Here is a 26842-nt window from a genome sequence, read left to right as displayed (position 1 = left end):
GAGACACATACAGACTGAAAGTAAAAGGATGGGAAAAGATATTCCATGTGAAAAAGTCAGGGTGGTAATCCTTATTTTACAATAAATAAGCTTTAAAGAATATTATAAGAGACAAAGAAGGACACTACATAATGATCAAGGGATCAATCCAAGAAGAAGACATAACAGTTATAAATATGCACCCAACACAGGAGCACCTCAATACATAAGGAAAACATTAACAGGCATAAGAGGGGAAGTCGAAAGTAACATAGTAATGGAAGGGGACTTTAACACCCCACTTACACCAATGGAAAAATCATCAAAACAGAGAATCAATAAGGAAACACAAACCTCAAATGAAACATTGGACCAAATAGATCTAATTTATATCTTCAGGACTTTTCATCCAAATGCAGAAGAATATACTTTCTTCTCAAGTGCACGTGGAACATTCTCCAGGATAGACCACATCTTGGGCCACAAATCAAGCCTCAAAAAATTTCAGAAAATCTTATCAAGCATATTCTCTGATGATGACACTCTGAGACTAGATACCAACTACAGGGAAAAAAACTGCAAAAAAACCCACAAACTCATGGAGATTAAACAATACATTACTAAATAACAAAGAGGTTACTAAAGAAATAAAAGAAATCAAAAGATTCTTAGAAACAAATGACAATGAAAACACGATGACCCAAAACCTATGGGATTCCACAAAAGCAGTTCTAAGAGGGAAGTTTATAATGATACAAACCTACCTGAAGAAACAAGAAAAGCATTGAATAGACAACCTAACTCTACATCTAAAGCAGCTGGAAAGAGAAGAACAAAAAAAAACCCAAAGTCATCAGAAGGAAAGAAATCAAAAAGATAAGAGCAGAAATAAATGAAAAAGAAATGAAACAATAGCAAAGACTAATAAAACTAAAAGCTGGTTCTTTGAGAAGGTAAAGTTGACAAACCACTAGCCAGACTCATCAAGAAAAAAAGGGAAAAAATCAAATCATCAAATCAACAAAATTAGAAATGAAAAAGGAGAGGTTACAACAGACAACACAGAAATACAAAGGATCGTAAGAGAATATTATGAGCAACTATATGCTAATAAAATGGACAACCTAGAGGAAATGGACAGATTCTTAGAAAAGTTCAACCTCCCAAGCCTGAACCAGGAAGAAATAGAAATTATAAACAGTGAAATCAAAACTGTGATTAAAAAAAATCTCCCAAAAAACAATAGCCCAGGGCCAGATGACTTCACAGAGGAATTCTATTAAACATTTAGAGAAGAACTAAGGCTTGTTTTTCTGAAACTCTTCCAAAAATTTGCAAACGAAGGAGCACTTGAAAACTCATTCTACAAGGCCACAATCACCCTGATACCAAAACCAGGCAAAGACAACACAAAAAAAGAAAATTACAGACCAATATCACTGAGGAACATAGATGCAAAAATCTTCAACAAAAGTCTAGCAAACAGAATGTAACAACACATTAAAAAGCTCATACACCATTATCAGGTCAGATTTATTCCAGGGATGCAAGGATTCTTCAATATATGCAAATCAATCAATGTGATACATCATATTAACAAATTGAAAGATAAAAACCATATGATAATCTCAATAGATGCAGAAAAAAGCCTTTGACAAAATTCAGCACCCATTTGTGATTAAAACTCTTCAAAAAATGGGCATAGAAGGGACTTACTTCAACACAGTAAAGGCCATATACGATAAGCCCACAGCAAACATTATTCTCAATAGTGAAAAACTAAAAGCATTCCCTCTAACATCAGGAACAAGACAAGTGTGTCCACTCTCACCACTATTATTCAACACAGTCCTAGCTATGGCAATTAGAGAAGAAAAAGAAATAAAAGGAATCCAGTTCAAAAAAGAAGAAATAAAGCTCTCACTGTTTGCAGAAGACATGATACTATACATAGAAAACCCAAAAGAAACCAGAAAATTACTAGAGCTAATCAGCTAATTCAGCAAAGTCGCAGGATATAAAATCAATACATAGAAATTTCTTGCATTCCTATATACAAACAATGAAAAATCAGAAAGTGAAATTAAGGAATCAATTCCATTCACCATTGTAACAAAAAGAATAAAATATCTAAGAATAAACCTACTTAAGGAGACATAAGACCTGTATATGGTAAATTATAAGACATTGATGAAAGAAATCAAAGATGATATAAACAGATGGAGAGCTATTCCATGTTCCTGGGTAGGAAGAATCAATATTGTGAAAATGGCTATACTACCAAATGCAATCTACAGATTCAGTGTGATTCCTATCAAATTACCAATGGCATTTTTCACAGAACTGAAACAAAAAATTTTGCAACTCATATGGAAATACAAAAGACCCTGAATAGACAAATTAGTCTTGAGAAAGAAGAATGGAGCTGGAGGAATCAACCATCCTGACTTCAGACTATACTACAAAGCTACAGCCATCAAGTCAGTATGGTACTGGCAGAAAAACAGAAATATAAACCAATGGAATGAGACAGAGAGCCCATAGATAAACCCATGCAACTATGGGTACCTTAGTTTTGACAAAGGAGGCAAGAATATAAAAACAGCTCATACAACTCAATACCAGAAAAACAAACAACCCAATAAAAAAGTAGGGAAAAGTCCTAAACAGACATTTCTCCAAAAAAAGACATACAGATGCTAACAAACACATGAAAAAAATGCTCAAAATCACTCATTATTAGAGAAATGAAAATCAAAACTACAATGAGATATCACCTCACACCAGTCAGAATGGCCATCATCAAAAAGTCTACAAACAATAATTGCTGGAGAGGATATGGAGAAAAAGGAAGCCTCTTGCATTGCTGGTGAGAAGGTAAATTCATACAGCCACTATGGAAAATAGTAGGGAAATTCCTTAAAAAGCTAGGAATAAAACCACCCCCAGCAATCCCTCTCATAGGTATATATCTTGAGGAAACCAAAATTAAAAAAGACACATGTACCCCAATGTTCATTGCAGCATTATTTACAGTAACTAGAATATGGAAGCAGCCTAGATGTCCATCAACAGATGAATGGATAAAGAAGCTGTATTACAGCTTACAATTGTAAGCATACAATTGTATTACATACATTGGTATGTATACACAATGGAATACTACTCAGCCATAAAAAGGAACACATTTGAGTCAGTTCTAATGAAGTTGATGAACCTAGAGCCTATTATTCAGAGTGAAATAATTCAGAAAGACAAATATTAATATCATATACTGACACATATATATGGAATCTAAAAAGATGATACTCATGTATTAATTTTCAAGGCAGCAATGGAGAAATAGACATAGAAAACAGACTTATGGACACGGAGAGAGGGGAAGAGAGAGAGGGTGAGATGTTTGGAGAGAGTAATATGGAAGTTTACAATACTATGTGTAAAATAGATAGCTAATGGGAATTTTCTATATGACTCAGGAACTCAAACAGGGGCTCTGTGACAATCTAGAAGGGTGGGATGGGGAGGAAGATGGGGGGGAGGTTTGGGAGGGAGTGGACATTTGGTGTACCTATAGCTGCTTCTTGTTGATGTATGACAGCAAACCACAAAATTCTGTAAAACAATTATCCTTCAATTAAAAAAATTTTTTAAATTAAAAAAAACCATTTGTGTTGTGATAGACCATGTTAAGAGGATGAAAAGACAAGTTACCAACTAAGAGAAAATGTTTGCCAACCACATACACAACAAAGAGTTAGTGTCTAGAATATACAAAGAAACCTTAAAATTCAACAGGAAAAGACCAAACAATTCACATAGAAAATGGACAAAAGGTATGACCTTGCCATGAACAGACTATTCAGATGACAAATAGGCATGAAAAATGCTCACCATCCCACCCAGTCACTAGGGAAATCAGAAAAATACATATCTGGTTTGCAAGCAGAAAAGCAGTCATCAATAAGAAGGAATTATTCCTAAATCTTATGGGAGCTGCTCATATGATTGAATACTCACAGTTGTTATTTATTTAAATGTGTGCTTAAATGATAGACATTTAAATACAAATCATAATTGAATCATTGACAAAATTTTCTACAGACTCTCACACAGTAAAATTTAAAATAATTTGCCCTATTTATTTCAGAAAGAACAAACATGTTCCTTAAGATGAATGAATGACCATCCATCCAACAAATGATAGGATCCTTTTGAATAAATCACATTCAAGTCAAATTCTAAGGATTTCCAAATATTCAGATCTTTTACACTTTATTTTTTTTGTGAATAGCCAATAGCTACATAGACAGTTATAAAATCTGTTCATGACTCCTGAATTAATATAGAAAATAAATCCACAGGGGCTATTTAACAAGGACTCTATGATCAATAATAATATCTAAGGCATGACTTTCCCAAAGAACTTTCTGAGATGACCAGAGAGATCCCTTGTCTTTGTTGCTCCATCTTCCCACAATCCCTGCCACTCCTTGCTCTTGCACACTCTCTGGAAATACAAGAAAATGACAAGATAAATAATATTTAGCAAAGTGTACTTGTTTCAGGTTTCACCTTGTATGCAAGTAATAAAGCTTTTTAAAAATCTTCAATTCTGACGGCAGACAGAGTCTCAGGTGCCAACTCCACGAAAGCCCCTGGGAATGCCTGCAAGATATTAGGAATCAGGTCCCAGAAGAGCCAACATGGTCCCTTCTCCACAGATGAAGGAATTCAGGCCTGGGGAGGCTGGGGAACAACCCTCACAGCTAATCCACAGCGGAGACAGTGTGAGAATCTAGGTCACTCAACTCCTGGCCTGCTGCTCTTTCCAGAACATTACACTCGCTCTTAGAATTACCAGGAATCACTTCCAATGAACAAAAATATTTCTACATTAAAAAGTGGGTTAATGACATAGTGAAAACAGGTGGTAAGTAGTTAAGGCATCTAGTCAAGTCATCTAGTCAAGGTGTCAGTGTTGGGAAATACAATTTCAACTTTTTAATGGTAACTAAAACACAATAAGCCAAGTCAGGGTGAAACTTTTGTTAGTCAATGTAGTCTCATACACAAAATATTTTTTTTAATTTCTTGGACTCTACATCCTATCAAAAATAGAAGGAAAAAAAACACTAAAATGACCAACTTGATAGATCATTGAAGAAATTTTGATATAATGGTGAGAAAATCCAAAAGATCTAAACATGGAAAGCAGCAAGTATGGGCTGGAGGAAATTAGACTGGAATGCTGTGCTGACAATTCTGGGTCTTTTCCTCTCATGATGGTGGCCAGGAGCCCCACCCTCAATTCTATTTTATTAAAATTCACTCTTTTGGTGGATTTTACAAAATCCATGACCATGAAGCCTCTCCCAGAAGAATACTTTTATTATTTACACTGTTGATGACTATAGGCTTGTTCACAAAAGTGCCCACACTAGGATTCTTACCTCCCTTTGAAGCTCTTTTAATTTTTGATTTTATTTATCATTTGCTCAGCCAGTCTAGGGAATGAAATTCATCTTTGGGTAATTGTGATCTTGGCTTAAAAGGACATTAAAAGAACTAAAGAAAATAGATAGAACATCTGTTAGGATGACACAAAAAGGGTACGTCTTAAAATATTTAATCTATGCACCAGTCAAATAAAAGAATCCTGTTTTATAAATATAGTGAATGATTAATGGGCCATTTCAAGGCCAATTAAAAATCTTGATACACAGATCTACACGCAATACAAGTGCATGGCTGCAAGAGACAAAAGATAACCAGATGGCAATTTCAGTGCCAACTGACTGGCAGAAAGAAACCATTAGCATATTGTAGCTTGAAAAATGAACAGGACCAGAAAGGTGATCAGAGTTCAGTTAGACATCAGCTGATGCAGATGAGCAAACAGGAAAAAAAAAAACAAAACAGAAACTAATGCAAGAAAGTAAGAAGGGAAAGGACTAGCTGGGTGTGAAACAAAGTACAGGACAGATGTCTAAACAGGCACCTTGCTTCCCAAAAGCACCCATTAAATACAAAATAATGCAAGTGAAACAAAAGCCAGCACCATTCCTCCAAAAGGATTTTCCAGTCTCGACACATTGAAAGTCTAAATATAATGTCTGGGTCTTTTAGAAGTAATTTCCCCCAGGAGTTACCAGGAAAATTTTTCATTTCTGTACCTTCTTTTCAGAGCACAGAAAATGGTTTTCATGATATTAACATTTCTAGGGGAAAACACAATTCTTTACTCAGCCATGTCAATGGAAACAAGAAATTATTGATCTATTGCTACTTACGGTGTGAGTTAGTCACTCAGTCGTGTCCAGCTCTTTGCGACCCCATGGACTGTAGTCCGCCAAGCTCCTCTGTCCACGGAAATCTCCAGGCAAGAATACCAGAGTGGGGAGCCATTCCATTCTCCAGAGAATCTTCTTGACCCAGGGATTGAACCCAGGTCTCCTGCACTGCAGGCAGATTCTTTACTGCCGAGCCACCAGAGAATTGATGCTTTGAGAAACAGTTCAGTGCAGAAAACACTGGCTGGTGAGTTGATCTAGGCTGGTTGTAGTACTGCACCTGGAATGTGGGCGTGAAGCTGGGTTACAGGAGCTACTTTGTGGCCAAGAAGTGACTGCTATGAGGAGGAAAAAGAGGCCAACATGAAAGGGACTGAATAAGGAAAAGATATCACTGCACCCTGGGTAATGCAGCAACTCTAAGCTGACTTACCCAGCACTATGAGGGGCATATGAACAAACCATACACGTGGACACACGGGTACATACACACATGCACACACACACCATGCGTTTAAGCCATCTAATCAAGTTCTCAGTTACTCTCAGCCAAACATATTGCAACTGATTCACCAAGTATTCTTGTAAACACATAAGTTTCAATTTCCATATAAGGTGTAGATTGAGTCATGAATGGAGTTTCATCTTTTCCGGGAATTTCAAGCAGAAATTAAAGACTTATTACTTTGTTAAAGGCACTAGGTGGCACTAGTTGTACAGGACCCACCTGCCAATGTAGGAGACATAAGAGATGTGTGTTCAAGCACTGGATCGGGAAACAGTTCCTAGAGCAGGGCATGAAAACCCACTCCAGTATTCTTGCCTGGAGAATCCCATGGACAGAGGAGCCTGGTAGGCTACAGTCCATGGGATTGCAAAAAGTTAGACACAACTGAACAGTTAGCAGGCACACTCGCATGCATAGTGTTAAAATGCCTAATTTGGGGGTCTACGTTTTGGGGAGTTCTTAATTCCTGAGATGAATATACACTGAAGGATAGAGATATATTGACTTAACCTATTTCAGCAATAAAAACTTGATGGATTTTGACAATATTAATGCCTTATACATGTTAGTAAAATGATGGATACTGGACAGAGATGAAGATCACAAATACCTTCCTTCACATGCTCCTGCTGCAGCCACAGGGACACAGGACAGGACACGGAGCCTGTAAGACTACAGTACTGCTTGGCCATCAGTATGTTAGGCTTCAGTATAAGCTGCTGCAGAGAAATAAAGAGCCAGAAGAAGGGAAGGGAGAGCACAGAGAAAGTTACTAATAACCCAAGTAGAAAGGCTTGGACGTGAGTGCCTGACAGCAGAGGTGGAAAGGAAGACAATCTGATATGTGTCAGAATTAAGCTTCTAGGGACTTGATGAAGAAAAGGTAGCTGAGAGGATGACTGTCTTTAATAAAAAGTTATTGATCCTTCTTCATTAAACCAAATATGCTTACTGGCATATTTTCAAGGAAAAAAAAAAAGCCACTAAGTAAATTCTACTTACACAAACCTGAGTGTTTTTACATCAGACACTTTATCTTTAAAATGATCTCTCCCCACCATTGCTTCTTGGCCTTTTGGCCAAGTTCAAGTGCAATATCTGTTCTTAATCAGTTTAAAACTATTTCTCCTTCCCTGGTGGCTCAGACAGTAAAGAATCTGCCTGGAAGGCAGGAGACCCAGGTTTGATCCCTGGGTTGGGAAGATTCCCCTGGAGAAGGGAATGACAACCCACTCCAGTATTCTTGCCTGGAGAATTCCATGGACAGAGGAGCCTGGCGGGCTACCAACCACGGGGTCGCAAAGAGTCGGACACAACTGAATGATCAATACTTTCCTTTGATTAGGTTGACACAGTTTTCTTTATGTACTCTTTCTCCCCCTCCCCTAGCATGGAAGTGTTATTATTTTCTTATTTTTTAGTATCTTATCATAATTTTTAAGAAGCTATCCTGAGTTACCAAAATCCAGAGTTAGTATCACTCTCCACCACAGAAAAGAGGCATGGAAATGATTTAGTGATGTCTTCTGTCCTTACAGTGTTTCCTTCGTGTGGTCTAACTGTTCACTTCTCTCTCGCTTAAACTTGATCAGAGCTTAATCTCAGTTCATTCATATTTATCAACGTGTTTAAAAATGCTCTGCTTCTGCTTCCACCTTTGCTTCTTGCATATCATATCTTCTTATGGACTCAATTTCCTACTTACTGAGACACATGTATTTCTAGTACTTTTAGCACATACCCCTAAGCTTCTAATGAACTGACAGTGTAGCTTATTAATGAATTAGGTAGCTTCTAATGAATTGACAGTGTTGTGTCTTTTTCACCTGCTTATGTTAAACAGATATTTATTCAAAGTAATTGCTATGGCTTCCCTGGTGGCTCAGTGGTAAAGAATCTGCTTACCAATGCAAGAGACATGGATTCGATCCCTAAGTTAGGAAGATCCCCTGGAGAAGGAAATGGCAACCCGCTCCAGTATTCTTGCCTGGGAAATACCATGGACAGAGAAGCCTGGTGGGCTCTATATAGCCTGTAGGGTCGCAGAAGAGTTGGACATGACTTAGTGACTGAACAGTAACAATTTTCTACACTATATTTGACCTTTCATGAACTTTCAGTATGTGTTTTATCTTTCTATGAAAAAAATGCTCAATAATAACAGTAAGTTAAGATGATATCTGGATATTAGACATTTCTTGATATAAATCCTTCCCTTTCACCTGTAATTTTTCTATATGACATAGTTAGTATTTTAACACATATTTCCACTTCTACTTCACTTTTCCCTCATTTTATTTCTTCCTTTTAAATGTCTTGGTTTCCTTTTTAATGATTTTAGTTTCTTTACTCATTTTATTTAAAACCTTTACAACCTACTCTCCATCAGGCAACATGATTCTTGACTTGTCCTTTTCTGAATACTAGTCAGTGCCCTTGTAACCTTGAACACATGACTGAATTTAAACTATAAGAAGTCAGAGCAAGCAGTTTTAGGACGTTATAAGCAGCAATTTCTGTTTTCCAAGCACTCCTGAACACTCTCCAGATGGAAATAAATTGGAGTCTTCTATCAGTTGAAGTCTTTTTCCTGGGCTAGATGCCAGATTTAATAGTATTCATAATCACCTTCTTGCCAAATTGTTTTTAACTTACATTTGTTTTTTGTAAGAATTAAAAACACATTCTACAAATAAGTCTGAGTTTCTCACTACAATTACAAATTCAAATTACATACAAAAAATACAAACTCTAATATATCTTAGAATATTACATGAAGAAAAGCGTAAAAATTCATAGTTGATTATATGCTGACTTGTCAGTAAATGGAGCATTAGAAAACGAATTTCCATCAAAAGCCTCCATATAAGTAAGCTTCCAAAGATCCCAAATGTCACACTCATACCGACACATGGGCACGTACATACATACACACACAAAGATGTGTGTATGCATTTATATTGATTGACTCATATTTAAAACTACATATGAAGTGATGTGTTAGCCACACAGTCATGTCCAACTCTTTGCAACCCCATGGACTGCAGCCTGCTAGCCTCCTCTGTCTATGGAATTCTCCAGGCAAGAATATTACATATAAGAATGTATAAAAAGGTAGATAGATAATTTCTAATTTATATTAAAAGCTTGAAATGAGAATCAAATAATATCCTAAGAAGTAATACTCAGCTCTTTAAGAAAGATCTGACAGCTTAAATAAAGCCGTTGAAAAACACATGCTTGCTTAGCCCAAAATTTGCATTATCTAAAATATACAAAGTGAGATTAAAACAAATTTTCATACTTTAGTGATATCTGTGGTCCTATCTTACATGAAAGAAAACATGGGTTTCTTGGATGTTTCTCCTAGCAATGAATATTCATGATATTTGGCCTAAAGTTGGGAAATAAAATTATTAGCACTAAGTGATACTAAGTTATAAATGGAGCCTTTAATATTGGTCACAATGTCCTGTGATCTTGTTGAAACATAATTTTCCTCAAGATTTTTTCCTTTGAAACTTGGGAGTTGGATTAAATGATCCTCAAACGTTCTCTCAGTTTTAACAGTTTATGATGATAAAAAGAAAAAATTCCTTAAATAAAAATGCAGATGATGAAAAGGAAATTGACCATATTTTTCACTAAATCACTAAAAAATCATTGCTGACATGATGCGCTTCCAAGTGCAACTTTATATAATACACTTCATAGAATGAGGACAAAGAAAGGCATTTTACAGGCACACTGCCGCTGAATTCCTCCACTGTAGCCAACAGGCGTGGCCGTCAGTGAAGTCCTGTGGGGTACTCACATGTGGCCACCTCGGGCACAGCCTCAGTAAGCTCCCCTGGCCACAGGAAGTCACGGTCACACTACAGCCCTGGACCCAGACGCTTGGGCTGGCATGCAAGGCTTTCAACTGTTAAAAGTGACTATCGATGTTTATTTTAAATCTCCTGAGTTGAAGTATTTGATTTCTTCTAGTTTACCTTCTCTGTCCATTTTGACTCCAGTTTTAGTTACCAATCAACAGATAAAACAGAGGCTCACCTGGTGACATAGTCTCAACAGAGTAGATACATTTCTATATTTTTCAGTTCTTTTCTATAATTTTTAATTTATTTATATATTTCTGGCTGTGCTTGGTCTTCATTATTTCAAGGGCTTTTTCTCTAGTTGCCATGAGTCAGGGCTACACTCTAGATGCACTGCACGGGCTTCTCTTGTTGCAGGGAATGAGTTCTAGGGTGTGCAGGCTCCAGTAGTTGCAGCACTCGGGCTCCAGAGGACAAGCTCAATGGCTGTGGTATCCGGGCTGACTTGCTTCAAGACATACGGGATCTTCCCAGACCAGGGATCAAATCTGTGTCTCCTGCATTGGCAGGCAGATTCTTTACCACTGAGCCACCAGAGAAGTCCTACATTTATATATTAATGTGATTTTTGTAAAGCACTGTATTCGTTGATTATAGATACATAACTTAGATGAAATGAACACACGTTTGTCTTTTAAAGGTGCTCCTGCATCCTTATCACACCAGCTGTGCTGAACAGAAAGCACCCGCCTTCTGACAGTGTCCAGTCAACAGTCACCACATGGAAAGACTGACTCACTGGGCCTCTTCACTGCCCAGCGGGCAATTTCAAAAAGTGAAAGTTAAAGTGTTAGTCGCTCAGTCTGGTCCGACTCTTTGTGACCTCATGGGCTGTAGCCTACCAGGCTCCTCTGTCTATGAAAGAAAAAAAAGCATCAGATAAATTAATCTCTTCTATTTGAAAATAGAGGAATATATCACCTGACTTAGAAAATCCCGTTTACTTTAAAGTCTCAAGGTACTTTTTAAAAAGCATTCCTTTAACTTTCCCATAGGTGTGTGAAGAACACAGTGGTCATGAGTCAGAAATGATAGAGAACAGGTGGAGAAACCAAGTCAGGTGCACACGCAGACCCCCGTGTGACTCCCAGTGAGTAACCCTCTGGGTGATGATAACATCAGTGTAGGTACATCAACTGTAACACATGCGCCAGCTGGTGGGGACGTTGACAGGAGAGGCTGTGCATGGGTGGAGAAATCTCAGTCTTTCTATTCAGTTTCGTTGCAAACCTAAAACTCCTTTAAGAAACAAAGTCAATCCAAACTCCAAACAAATGAGAATGGCTGCGTGTGTTATTGCATGTGGCTGTGGTGCAACCCATTCTGACAACAAGTGAGGAAACTCTGGAGAAAAAAGAGGATCATCTGGAGAGACCAACAGCATAGGCAGAGGAGGAAAGCCTGAGGCAGTGACAACAGCCAAGAAGAGAGGGAGCATTAACCTGGAAAAACAGGCCAGGACTGAACAGATGGTCCCCGAGATCGCCCATGATCCTCTAAACACAAAGATTCCGAGCACTATTTCCAGGCACCAATTAAATAGAAATGAATCCCCCTAGTGTCTGATTTATAATATTTAATCTTCACCTCCCCTTGTTCACAGTCCTTGGACTGCAAGGAGATCAAACCAGTCAATCCTAAAGGAAATCAACCCAGCATATGCATTGGAAGGACTGATGCTGAAGTTGAAGCTCCAATACTTTGGCCACCTGATCTGAAGAGCTGACTCACTGGAAAAGATCCTGATGCTGGGAAAGACTGAGGACAGGAGGAGAAGAGGGTGGCAGAGGATGAGATGGTTGGATGGCATCACTGATTCATGGACATGAATTTGAGCAAATTCTGGGAAATAGTGAAGGACAGGGAAGCCTGGTATGCTGCATGGTCCATGGGGTTGCAAAGAGCTGGACATGACTTAGCAACTGAACAGCAACAACCACCTTTACATCCGTGTACTAATGGTCCTGTATCTGGGCATATGACATCTCAAGGGCAAGGGCGGCAGAGTGGTCTTGAGTGAGAGATGCCCCCTGTGCTCACTTCTTCCACATGGTGCCCGGCAGCTAGCATTGGGAGCAGGACGCTGACTGTCACCTGATAAATTGTGTTTGTGGTGTGCAGGGAAAAATCACAAACAGGAAGACACCAACAACGCAGAACGTACACACAGATGGGGTGAAGGACAGATCAGAGCAGAGGAGTGAGAATCACCCAGCAGAGCTGCGAGATGAGGGGCCTGGATGGGGATTTCATTCAGTCTGTTTGACGAAGGAAGAAAGGAACTGAACTGACATCCGCAAGAGAGACGAGGAAAGCTTCGAGGCTTGGCCAGAGGGTCGGGCTATCTTTGGAACTTCTCTCATCTCTTTTTTAATAAAAAGTTAAAGAAAAAGGAAGTCTTGGGAATCTTTAGATTTATCAGCAAGGAAATTGCTGAGAACCGAGGAAAATGTCTGTCTTCGCCATTCCCTTTGAAAGTCACTTCTAAGGGAACACATGAAGGTGCGGTGGAGGATCTGGGTCCTGCATGAATCTGGAGCTCACAACAAAAGCTTTCTCCCTAACGCGCTGGACTCACAATAACCTCTCTTGGCAAAAGGAGACGAAGGCACACCATAGACCGGGATTTATTTATTTTGGAGAAAATCATAGGGTTTTGTACTTATGCATTTGCTTTCACTTACAATCTCTTTAATGAATCCACGTGGAAAGAGCTCCCAGCAGGATGTTAGACAATTTGTTATTATGCGAAAATCTGAAAAATGAAAAATAACCTAGCCACCACTGAGTAATGATGAGTTTAAGGGGCAATTTTTTTTCACCTAATTATGAACATAAACACATTTAAAAGTATTGTCCTATACTTCTCAATATTGTACATTTATAATCTTTGATAATTAAAAAATATTCAATAACAACAACAAAAAATTATTTGGGGGAGAAAGGGCGAAAACAAAGCAGAATGTCAACTATGCAAGGATTTGTTTTAAAGAGTTACATGTACTCATCTCTCACTATTTGATATTTTTTCCTTACTCCTTTGAGTTTTTTGTTTTATTTAGTTAGAGATCACAAATGCTGAAGAAAAATTCACAGAAATAAGGTTTTAAACAGATAGGAAATCAAGATGGATGGTGTATTCATCAAAAAGAACAGCACAATAAAACATTCATGATGTAGCAGCCTGCAGAGGTGCCCTAGTTACGGGGACGTGGTGGATGGCAACCCTGTGCACTTCAGCTTTCAGCCAGCTGAGGTTTTACTAAACTAGAGTCCCAACTGATGTTGCTGCGGTCACTGGTCCCTGCAGCTCCAGGCCAGTCCCCTCGCCGGGCCTGGTTATGCTACCCAGGGGGCCTCCAGGCTTCCCCTCGCTGGTCAGATTCCACCAGGAAGTGATGGAGGAAGTTGAAGGCGGTGGAGACCCAGAACACAGGAATTTCTCCTCTCTGCTCCCCGGACATCCCTGCACCATCTGGCCATCCCACTTCCCCTGCTGTGACCAGAGAAACTATGGCTGCACTGGGACCAGCTAGGGACTGTCGGATCTCCAGCACCACCAAACGCATCTTCCACAGCAAACAGGGGGATAAAGGAGGACAAGACAGCAGTCTCCACGACACAGAGGAAGGACAACTCCATGCCACTCACATCTGGAGCCTGGAGGATGGGAGCAGAGACCCTCAGACATGTCTAGGAGATGCCAACAGTCAGCCACACCAGCCTCTCACTGAGTCCTCAACAACAAGTGTTCCCGCCTCAAAATGAAGTGAGGTCATCTGACCATGCTCTCTCATCAGTGTTCTGCCTGTAGCTTCACTCTGACTGTTTTACTGTTAGAGGTGAAGGTGAAGAGCAGCCACCAGAGTCATTCTTTTTATGGGTTTAGAGACACAATGCACAGCTTAGATAAACATTTTCCCCTGACTCTTTCTATTTTGATTCCTTATACTCATCTACCCCCACCCCACCCCATTCACCAAACTCATAAGCAATGACTGGAGAACTCATGGACAGTTAGGTTAGGGAAGGTGTGCATGAAATTCCTTCCCCACCACAAACCCTAACCCTATCTCAGGGAATACTGGAACAGAATCTCAACAGTGGATGGAGAAAGAGCTCATAGCACATTGTGGCTCAACCTTGGGGAAAGCCTCGTCATTTGGACAATTTATGCACGTTTCATTTTTGCCAGGCTACAAGCTCACTTCATTATTTTACAACTAGTGTAGTTCAATGTGATAACAACAGAACAATAACTGTTGTTCATTCTCTCAACATCTTTAAAAGGCTGGAAATTGCATCAATAATCAGAGAGTGGAAGATGCTATCTACTTTCTGAGACAGTGGGTGGTGGTGGTTTAGTCACTAAGTCGTGTCTGACTCTTGAGATCCAATGGACTATAGCCTGCCAGGATTCTCTGTCCATGGGATTCTCCAGGCAAGAATACTTACTAGAGTGGGTTGCCATTTCCTCCTCCAGTGGATCTTCCCAACCCAGGAATCAAACCTGGATCTCCTGAGAGTAGACTAGAATTAACTGTTTATCCAGCAGAACAAATCAAGGGAAAAAAAAACCCACCATTTCCATCGTTATTGATTTTGAATCAAGGTAGATAAATATTGAAAAATCACTATCAAAACTTTTTTCTTAATTTTATGTAAATGGTGACAAAATGTTCCAAATTCATGTTATTTCAGCATTAGTCTGTGTCATACACTTCATTATGTTCCCCAAATCAGAGATTACTTCTACTTATTAATTCTGTAACTGCTTGTCTCTAACAGATTAAAGATCACTCTTTAAGTCTCAGTGTCTTTTTCTATAAAATTGGGATATGATATGATATTAATAATCATTATTTACCCCCTAGACTACTATCTCAATGACAGCACTAAAACAGTAATATTGTTTTGGGAGTCTGTTTAGCAGAGATGCAAAAATGCATGCCTGTATTCTGTTTTTTCTTTCTTTTGTCCAACTTCCCGAAGTTACTCTTCAGAACATTTCTGCAATGTTTCTGGTGATTTCTGCTAGCAGAAGCTTTCCTTTGATTGATTTACTCCAAACACAGACCTAAAGAGCACTTCTTCCTGTAATTGGGAGGGTTGTGCAATTATTTGCTGCTGATGTCGTCTGTCAAACATACTTGGTCAAAAAATAATATTTTGGCAACATACCCTGCCTGGAAATTAATATAAGGACTGACCATTCTCCTGGGACAAAAACATATATATTGTTAAGAAAGGAAAACTATGAATGAGTTTTCTCAGGAAAAATGTTCTGAGAAGGAGAGAAAAATGAACCTTTGGCCTGAATTTTCGGTGAATGTTCCAAAAAGCACCTATTGGAAATTAAAGAGACTTTTGAGAAGGAGAGAAAACTTCATACTCAGCTAAGACTCCCAGAGAAAGCCTCTCAAAGATGCCTCGGCCTTGGTAAGGCGAATGCCTGGTAATGAAGTCGTCTCTTGGGCTGGCTGGCTCTGGGTCCGTCCACGCCACTTCATACACCCCTAGCAGGATGTGGTTAGGAGTCTGTTCTCTCCAAACCAACAAAACCAAGGTGTTTGCAGGCACGACCATTGTTCCTTCTGGACACAGAATACCTAGGTCCTCTTCTTGATGTTTTACTTTTTAAACTTTTTTACAGACAGAATCACTAAAGATTCCCAGAGAAGCATACAGCAATAGAGATGCAGATGTAGAGAATGGACGTGTGGACACAGAGAGGGGTGGAAAAGGGAGGATGGGATGAATTGGGAGAGTAGCATTGACATAAATACACTTCCATGCGTAAAGAAGACAGCTAGTGGGAAGCTGCTGTACAGCACAGGGAGCTCGTCTCGGTGTTCTGTCATGACCCAGAGTGCTGGAATTGAGGGGGGAGGGTGGCAAGGAGGCTCAAGAGGGAGGGAATATAAGTATAAATATGGCTGATTCACACTGTTGTACAGCAAGAACTAACACAACATTCTAAAGCAACCATACTCCAATAAAGAGAGAGGAAAAAAAGAAAAAGTAGGGCACTAAAGCAATATTGTTTCAATTTTATAAAAATAAAAGGGTATATAAATATGTATCAAAAACAGAATAAATGTACATACACCAAGAAAAAAAAGAAGCATTCAAAACACAAACTATGGCTTGACGAGGTTAATGTGCACGTACAAGATAAACACAAGGAGCCGATGAACCAAGGATGCCCAGATCTCACCAATCTGCAAATTGCAGGTGCCATTGGAGAAGAACAGCCCAGCTGTCAGGGTCCTCAGCACCAATCGGGAGTTATTAGACCAAACGTCAGAATCCTGAGCAGTTTGGCAGAGGCCTTCCTGCAATTTCCTGCCTGTGCATCAAGCTCTAAACCCGCTTGAGCATTTCAAGCCATGCGGTTCCACCAAATGTGCAGAGATTCCTTTCTTTCCTTGGCAATGTGATTAAAAAAACAAAAGTTTATGACACTTAAAGATATGGCTTATCTACCAGAGAAAAGCCTAACTTTGGTAAAGTCCAGGATTTTCCACTCTTTCCTTCTGTTCACAGAGCAGATGAAGACACGGGTTTTGCGCTGCCTGTGTGGGCCTCCTGCCTCCCCTACAAGGCTGTTCCCATGCAAGTTTGTGGGGAGGGGACCTGTCACAAGACTGTCCCACAGGGGCTTCCATCAAGTCCCACCAACAAGGACCTAGTCTCTGTATCCTGCTGCTGCCAAACTAGTTACATGAGGATGTGGGGTGACAGACAGAGTCATCCTGAATTTCTTCAGACTGAGAAGAAAGCTATGACCAACCTAGACAGCATATTAAAAAAGCAGAGACATTACTTTGCTGACAAAGGTCCATCTAGTCAAAGCTATGGTTTTTCCAGCAGTCAAGTATGGATTTGAGAGTTGGACCATAAAGAAAGCTGAGCACCAGAGAACTGATGTTTTTGAATTGTGGTGTTGGAGAAGACTCTTGAGAGTCCCTTGGACTGCAAGGAGATCAAACCAATCAATTCTAAAGGAAATCAGTCCTGGATATTCATTGGAAGGACTGATGCTAAAGCTGAAGCTCCAATACTTTGGCCACTTAATGTGAAGAACTGATTCATTAGGAAAGACCTGGATCTGGGAAAGACTGAAGATAGGAAGAGAAGGGGACAACAGATGAGATGGTTGGATGGCATCACCGACTCGATGGACATGAGTTTGATAAAGCTCTGGGAGTTGGTGATGGACAGGGAAGCCTGGCGTGCTGCAGTCCACGGGGTTTCAAACTGTCGGACACGACTGAGCAACTGAACTGAACTGAGAAATACCTTAATAGAATAATTTTACTTTAATATTTAAGGTATTATTTCAACAAACAATTTCAAAGTTACAGGGGAAAAAAATTCTGATTTGAAACTGAGCTGTGTACATCAATTTGCCTCATTCTCTTTCGAGATTTCACGGAAATAACAGCCCAGATGGTCAATGCAAATAAATAAACACATAACAATCAAAAGGCCAGAATGGGGGAGGTCACCAACAGGCAGAAGATTTTAGCAAATTCTGGAAACACATAAAATTCATGGGAGAAGGCTTACAGATGAAATGGTTGAGATGCTCCTACTCAGAGAGAGCTCTGAAGCAGGAAGCACCTGACTGTATGGGCAGAGATTCGTCCTTGAGGGTGGGTGCAAGCATGGAGGAGGGGCTTCAAACAGAGGGGCTCACAAGGCCCACAGTGGAGAAGTACAGCTAACTGGTACCTGGCACGCCTATAAGGATACAGGATGCTAACAGGAAAATACATGTACGTGCCCAGTTGCTTCAGTCATGTCCGACTCTTTGCAACCCTATGGACTGTAGCCAGTAAGGCTCCTCTGTCCATGGGGATTCTCCAGGCAAGAGTACTAAAGCAGATTGCCATTTCCTTCACCAGGGGATCTTTCCAACCCAAGGGATCAAACCCGAGTCTCCTGTGTCTCCTGCATTGTAGGCAGATTCTTTACCACTGAGCCACCAAGGAAGTCCAGCAGGAAAATATACATATATAATTCTTATTGTTAGTATAAATACTTCTCTGAAGGAGCTGAACAAACTGACAGAAGAAAAGTAACGGATTTTGGGTGGAGCTGGACTTAAGAGAAATCCCCTCTTAGTATGTTAGGAAGAGAAATCTGCCATTTTCCCACCCAATTATCCAAACTAAAACTCCCACCAAGGGGAAATTTTCTAAGAAAACAGACCTGTCTAAGAGAGGGCAGGAGACATTCAGACCACTGCCCAGTATCTTCAAGTATGAACAGACAACCAAGGAGAGCAAGAAAGAGCGGGTTGGTCAGGACCTGGACAAAGACAGGCCAAGACAGAAGAAAAACTAGGCACGACTCTCTGAGTCCATCCATGTGTCTATCCATACATATTGTACCCTTGTCCTTCCCAATAAACACTCTACTTGTTTCACTGCTTTCCATCCCTATGTGGAAATTCCTTTCTACACAGCTGACGCCCCCCCACCCCCCCAGGACCATGCCCTTCATCACAGGACTCCAGCAAGACAAACAAAACTAAAGGATGTATTAAAATAAATTAATTAATTAAAAAATTTTAAAACTAAAGGATGTGATTGTATGCATTATGATTCCTCTGCTTCTCTATGCAAACATGCATGACTGGAACAAAGACTTGAGGAAGTGGCTAACTAGCTTTTGATTTTACTATTTTGTATATTAACATTAAAGGACATCCTTGTAGAAACCTTCAAACTACTAGTTCAGACTGTTTTTCAGATCTATTTTAATTTAGATAGAGTTCTGATTAAGTTGAGCTGTGTAATTATTCATCTGCTTTCTTTTTGGAAAACATATCATATTTTCAGAACACAAGCAGAGTCACCACTTAATGCCTCGTCTAGATTGTAAAAGTGAATAGTCTGGTTTATGAACAACCTAGGCCTGCTTTTCCTCTTTCCCACTCTTTAAGCTTCTTTTGAACAAATTCTCTATCAGAATTGTCACCATATTCATTAGCACCATTCCCTCCACCACCATCAGCCGTGCACCCTGTGTGGTCTGCATGGGTACCTGGTCCCCAGACAGAAGGTCACAAAATCAATAGAGCTCTCTGCTGGGAGGGTACCTCACACACAGAGCCCACTACAAGCAGGGCCAGAGACAATGGAAGGGTTAAAAGAGCACGCAGTGTTTTATTCGATATCATCTGTGATATCAGGAACAAGTCATACAGTTACACTTCTCATCAATAGAATGTGCGAACTGTATTCCACAGTAATGAAAAGAATCGATAAATATTAATTTTCACAGTTGAATATTTTATATGAGCAATTTATACTAAGTCCTTCATAAGGAACGCATAACTTCTTCCAGCACAGACCTACTAAGGACCTGCTAATCACAGCCTATTTGTTTCCTCCAATGTCCCCCTGGAATAAATCTCCCCAGTTCCAGACTCACCTACCGGGATGGCTAGTAGGTTGAATGCTTTCTGCTGGACTTCAATCTCATACACGGTAGGATATGCCACTAGTGTTTGAATTCACTACTAATGAATGTGGAAAATGCACAAAAGCAGATTTTGTTGCCAGCAGGGAAATAAGACAACCCAGAGAGTTCTATCTGATTATAAACCAGACGTCTTTAAACTGTTTGTCCATATAATTTGACAAATTTTCTAACAAAATTTTTTCAAAAAATATTTTTATTACTTTATACTAATTCTAAAGTGTTAGTCACTCAGTTGTGTCCTACTCTTTGTGACCCCCAAGGACTATAGCCCACCAGGCTCTTCTGTCCCTGGAATTCTCCAGACAAAAATACTGGAGTGGGTTGCATATGATATTTCCAGTTTGGTTTGTTTGACGTATGTTATGGTTTTAGCTCTGTCAAGTAAGGAGAGATTTAACTTCAGTTTTCACTCTCTTCTCAACTTGATAACATAGCCAGCCTACCCTCTCCTGTAACCTTATTTTTACTATGCTATTGAAAATCCTGACATTTCTAGGCATACATTACAAGTAGATAAATGTAAGTGGTGACTTGAAAGAATATGAAATCTGTTTAAATCATTTCAAAGAATTTAGACATTAATGAATTCGTAGCTATTTCTTCATATGTTGAAAGCAGAAAGCCATCATTCATGTCATTTTGAAAGTGAAAGTGTGAGTCTCTAAGTCGTGTCTGACTCTTTGCCATCCCCTGGACTGTAGCCCACCAGGTTCCTCTGTCCATGGAATTATCCAGGTAAGAATACCGGTATGGGTAGCCATTCTCTTCTCCAGAGAATATTCCTGACCCAGGGATTGAACCCATGTCTCCCACATTTTGGACAGACTCTTTACCGTCTGAGCCACCTGGGAAGGCAGAAAGTTATCACTGTTGTCATTTTATATTTTTCCAAATACAGCCTCCTCAGATAATTCCATTTATACCCATGGCTTCAGTTAGTATCTCTATGCAGCAGGCGCACAAACTACATCTCCAGATTAACCCCTAAGATCTAGATTCATACACTCAACAGCTTCTTCCATATCCCCTGGATACCTACCATGGTGCCTCAAACCCAGTGTGTCCAAAACCAGGTCATCATCCTTCTTCGCGGCACCTGCTTTGCTCAGCTGTTACTGTCTAGTCAATGGAACCACCATGTAGTCACACGTACAAGTGAAAAAGTAGCGTCACCACCTCTTCCCTCACTCCATTGTTCTATTTGGCTCCACATCATTTTGATTTTGCCTGCACACATCTCCTGAATGCATCCCAGTCTCCTCTCACCCACTGCTTCCAGTCTAGACCAAGCCTCCCCTCCAGTGCTGTGACATAAGAACCACCCTGCTGCTACTGCTAAGTCACCTCAGTCGTGTCCGACTCTGTGCGACCCCATAGATGGCAGCCCACCAGGCTCCGCCGTCCCTGGGATTCTCCAGGCAAGAACACTGGAGTGGGTTGCCATTTCCTTCTCCAATGCATGAAAGTGAAAAGTGAAAGTGAAGTTGCTCAGTCGTGTCCAACTTGTAGTGACCCCATGGACAGCAGCCTACGAGGCTCCTCTGTCCATGGGATTTTCCAGGCAAGAGTACTGGAGTGGGGTGCCATTGCCTTCTTCAAAGAACCACCCTACTGGTCCCATATCCTTGTGTCCCTCTCCTGGGCAAACACTTCTTGAAGCTCTTAAAGCTTTCAGTTTATAACAAAGGTACAATTAATTCCTTGACGGAGCCGAAGTCCCTTCATAATCCTGCCCAAACACGCTTTTCTAGCCTTCTCTCCATTGTCTCTTGCCTCTTCCCACTCCACCCTGGTCTCTCAATTTCGTATTTGCCATACTCTGCATAACTGTCTTCTCAGCCTGGTAATCTGTCCCTCCTTGTTTGCCTGGTGAATTCCCACCCAGGCTGTGGGTCTCAGCTGTGTCGTCTCCTCCAGTAAGCCCTCCCTGAGCGCTTGTCAAGTCCCCCTACTCCAGGCTCTCATAGCAACACATGGTTGTGGTTTTATTATACCTAGGCAAGTCTCTGACCCCCATCTCTCTCCCCTAACTAGATTCTGAGCTCCATGAAGACAGACTACGCCAGGGGTAAGCTCATTTCCACATCCCCAGGGTCTTAGCACAGGCTTAGTAGACAGCCTTCAACTTACAGAGAATGAATAACCAGCCAGTGTTTTTATACAAGCTTTACCTTCACAAACATGAACTCTTAGCCACATCCTATGGAATAAAACAGAAGATAGGTTTATGAACCTTAATAAAAAATTAATATAGGCTCAGCATCCTATTTCCCAGGGGCTCAGTGGTAAAGAATCCACTTGCCAATGCAGGAGATCCAAGAGACATGGGTTCAATCCCTGGGTCAGGAAGATCCCTTGGAGAAGGAAATGGCAACCCATTCCAGTATTCTTGCCTGGAGAATCCCATGGACAGAGGAATCTGGAGGGCTGCAGTCCATGGGGTCACAAAGAGGTGGACACTGATTGAGAGACTGGATAACAAAGTCTCTGAGAAGGACAACCGAGGTGGCAGCTGACTTGGGGATCCACTGTGTCCTATTCCCACATCTACATGCTGATGTGCCCTGTGACTCCAAGTCTCCATACAAATCAGGTAACATTGAAATATGCATTTTCAAGCTTCACTGGACAACAGCAAGTAAGAACGATGTGTTAGAGCAATAAATTATTCATACAGTTTAGAAGTTAATTAGGCTTCTGAATGGGGATCCTTATTTCAGAGCACAGTAAATTATTCTAAGTGATTTTAAAGGAAAAATAGACTGAATTATCATTATCCATTAGGTTCAAGAGAAAAGGTTTCTAGTATCTGCTTTGCATGCTGTGCCAGAATCAATAGCAGTGAACACTACCAAGATGTATCCTGCAAGGACTGTGTTTATGCTTAAATAGTTAACATCAGTTAAAAACCACACAAGTTGGACTCCTCAAGAACTTACTTCAATCCGAAATCAGAATAGTTATCAAAAAACTCATGATTCTAACACACTTAGCTATAGTTCAACTGAGAGTTGTAAAAAGTGCTTTACCCTCTTATTTCAAGTCTGTATCTCTTTTTGCCTGAACTAATAGCTATAACTGACTTGATGGACTTGAGTGTGAGCAAGCTCCAGGAGTTGGCGATGGGCAGGGAAGCCTGGCATACTGCAGTCCATGGGGTCGCAAAGAGTCAGACACAACTGAGTGACTGAACTGACTAACTGAATAGCTATAAATGGTCCATCTGAACTACCTCTTTTTCCCTGTCTGCCGTATTGGATTATCTGGTAACCCTGGCAGAACGCATGCTTATGATACCATGGTCTTGTTAGGGTTACAAATGTCTCCCCAACATCTTCCACTGGAGTGAAGGGTCCCCAAGATTTAGTGCCAACATGTGACTCCCCTCATCCCTCATGGTCTAATAACTGCTCTAACAAAATTTCTACCTGCCTACCTCTGAATCTACCTGACTCTTTTCTTTCTACAATGTCTAATGTTTAAAATATTTTCTCATGCATTTAGGCTCAATTCAAATGGTACTCTCTCCACTGAGAGCTAGATGATTGCTCATGCCAAAAGTAAGTTCACTTCGCCTCGATTCTCTAGCATATTAAACACTAGTGAGCTATACTGAGTGTCTGTGAAGTGTGAGACAAGATTTTGACCTACTCAGAGATTAGAGTCTGGCAAGAGGAAAAAGGCAAGAAATCAATGATCACATCTAACAGATATGTGTTCTGATAATGGGATGCAAAGAAGATCACAAGAGGACAGAGGACTTGAATCTGATTTAAAGATAAAAATGTGTAGAGAATAGGATTCTTTAGCTAGTTTTTATGGACAAGCTGTGCTTACTGGATGTGAAAGAGAAAAGACAGTTTAAGAAGTGGGAAGACAAGTCTATGTGGACATTGAGGCAGGAAGGCGATGACTCCTACAGAACAGAAGGAGTGGGTCAGAGGCCTAAGAGCTTCGGAGCTTCAGGATGATGAGCTGGGCAGGGAGACCACTCATCTCTTTCGTGCTCAACAAGAAAGCTTGAATTTAACCCTGAAAGTCATCAGGGCACATTGCAAGTTTCAAAGAAATGAAACTTTTTTTTTTAATTTATTTATTTGGCTGCACTCGTTCCTGGCTGCTGCATGGGCTTCTCTCTACTTTTGGTGAGAGGGGGCTACTCTTTAGTTGTGGTGTGAGGGTTTCTCACTGCGGTGGCTTCTCTTGTTGCAGAGCATGGCCTTTAGGGTGTGTGGGCCTCAGTAGTTGCAGATCCTGGGCTCTAGACCACGGGCTTAGTAGTTGTGGCACATGAGCTCAGCTGCTCCATGGCTATGGTATCCTCCTGGACCAGGGACCGAATTCATGCCTCCTGCATTGGCAGGCAAATTCTTACCACTGAGCCACCAGGGAAGCCCTAAATAAAGGGAATTCCTTAATGAAACTTTCATTATAAAAACTTTGTTCTGGTAGCAGTGTGAATAAATTGGAAATTAGCTTAAGAAAGAGACATACACACACAAGCTAAACAAGTGGTTTCAATTCAGGAAGAAGGGACATTTGGCAACATGGGCAGCTATGGCTGCTGGTTACAACCAGAGCTGATGGCACTATGGACATCTCATGGGAAGAAGCCAGGAGGTCACTCAAAGCCCCACACTTGCAGGATGGCTCATCTGTCCACATACCCAGGGAGCAAAGTGCTGAGCTGGAGCCTGGCTTGATGTTTAAACAGGAAAAGGTGGTGGTGACTTCTGGTGACACTGTGTGGACCACAGCAGCGGAAAAAAACAACACAACAGGAAGCAATTAAAAGGGTGCCAGAGAAGACAAGATGATGTGGTACATACACACAGTGGAATACTTGCTGTTCAGTCACTCAGTTGTATCTGACTCTTTGTGATCCCATGGACTGCAGCATATCAGGCTTCCCTGTCTTTCACCATCTCCCGGAGCTTGCTCAAACTCATGTCTATTGAATCGGTGATGCCATCCAACCATTTTGTCCTCTGTTGTCCCCTTCTCCTCCCGCCTTCAATCCTTCCCAGCATCAGGGTCTTTTCTAATGAGTCAGCTCTTTGCATCAGATGGCCAAAGTGGAATGCTACTCAGCCCTAAAAAAGAATGAAATAATGCCAGAGTGCAGGCATGTTGTGAGGACAGCGTAGACGAGGAAGATGTGCGGTTCGGAACTTAAGGTGATGACGGCATCTTGGGAGGGGTCATGCCTACTAGTTGTGGGAGGAGCTCCTTTTCCTGAGCCTCTAGTTTCCGTGTAGATAAAATCAGTCTTATAGGAACTCCAGGAAGTTGAGATTTGTCTAAATAGAATGGACTCTGGCCAATGGGGAGAGTCACAGGTGACAGGTGAGGTAAAAGGGTGCTGGGGCCACAGATGCCTGAGGGCTCCCAGCCACTCCAAGCCCTGGGCCTCCTGCCTTGTCCTCTGCCTAAAGGGTCAGATTAGAGGGGAGAAGCTCTGAGGATAGGAGCAAATAGCAGGCACAGGAGGCAGCATCCAACTGCCCCAGACTCACATCTGAGCTTCCCCCAGTTCCAGGGCCCTGTTCCTTCTCTTCCCTGAATATCACTTCAGAAGCAGCTGAAATAACCTGAGGTGAGATTGGGGGCTTGGCTGAGGGATTGAGGGTGCTGAGTCAGGCTGGGAGGTGGGGGTGGTTGGCAGAGAACACTCAGTCCTCACCAACACATCCTCCTGGTTTTCACCACTAGATCCAAGCATGACATGTGACCACTACACTCACAGCAAAACTCTTCAGAAGAAAACAGGATGAGGCTATAATAAAAAGATCCTCAAAAACCAACATGGGTCACTGGATGCACAAGATATATAGTGAAAGTGAAAGTGATGTCGCTTAGTCGTGTCTGACTCTTTGCAACACCATAGGCTGTAGCCTACCAGGCTCCTCGGATTTTCCAGGCAAGAATACTGGAGTGGATCTCCATTTTCCTTCTCCAGAAGATCTTCCCAACCCAGGGATTGAACCTGTGTCTCCCGCATTGTAGGCAGACGCTTTACCATCTGAGCCACCAGGGAAGTCCAAGATATATAACTTTGCTATAAACGTCTCTGCTCCAACAATGAGAGAATAGCGCACTGTGGATGACTGTCCGTGTGTACGCCAGCCTCCTTTGGTTTTAAATTGGCTTCAGAAACCCAAATTCACTCTCCAAATGCATCTACGGCAATAGATTTCAGTCTGTTCCATGAGACTCTTACCAACTCTAAAATTCCACAATTCTCTCAAAGTTCTGGGCTGGAAGACACTCTCAACTGAACCGTTAAATCCAATTTCTGCCCACGGTTGATTGCCATGTGAGGATTTACACCTCAGAGGGAGCTAAAAATGCCTTTGACCAAAGCTTCCCATAAATAGATACTGTTTCCTTTTGCCCATAACAAGGGCTTCATTTTATATTTCATTTCCGGATTTAAGTCACATACAGATTACAAAAGTCCTGTCAACCAAGAATAGAGCGCTTACCACAACTGGAAAAGAACCCAGAGCTATATTCTTCACCAATGAGCTTTGCCGCTGTTTAAAATCCTGGGAATATTAGCACTTCTTTAAGAATCAATTGCTTCTGACTTGGATGGAAGCCTAAGAAATAAATGAATAGTGGATAAGCTTTTAACATGTAGAAGATAAGAGGACAGGAAAAGATATGAAGACCAAAATCATACAGTA

General features: G+C 40.9%; 1 long non-coding RNA gene and 1 pseudogene across 1 annotated transcript in view; one reads left to right on the top strand and one right to left on the bottom strand.

Annotated features, from left to right (window-relative positions):
- Positions 1-4253: 4253 nt before the first annotated feature.
- LOC145509350 (uncharacterized) overlaps positions 4254-26842 on the bottom strand; it is a 57951-nt gene continuing 35362 nt past the window's right edge. The window contains exons 3-4 of the long non-coding RNA XR_014056030.1: positions 6273-6552; positions 4254-4489 (exon numbers count right to left, since the gene is read on the bottom strand). This is a non-coding gene — a long non-coding RNA (uncharacterized LOC145509350). The remainder of the gene's footprint in view (positions 4490-6272; positions 6553-26842) is intronic.
- On the top strand, positions 7840-7977 carry LOC145511872 (U2 spliceosomal RNA; annotated as a pseudogene).

This window comes from Giraffa tippelskirchi, chromosome 6 (genome assembly GCF_054371585.1).
Source record: "Giraffa tippelskirchi isolate mGirTip1 chromosome 6, T2T-mGirTip1v1.2.pri, whole genome shotgun sequence".
Taxonomy (NCBI): Eukaryota; Metazoa; Chordata; class Mammalia; order Artiodactyla; family Giraffidae; genus Giraffa; species Giraffa tippelskirchi.
This window is presented reverse-complemented; position numbering and strand designations above follow the sequence as displayed.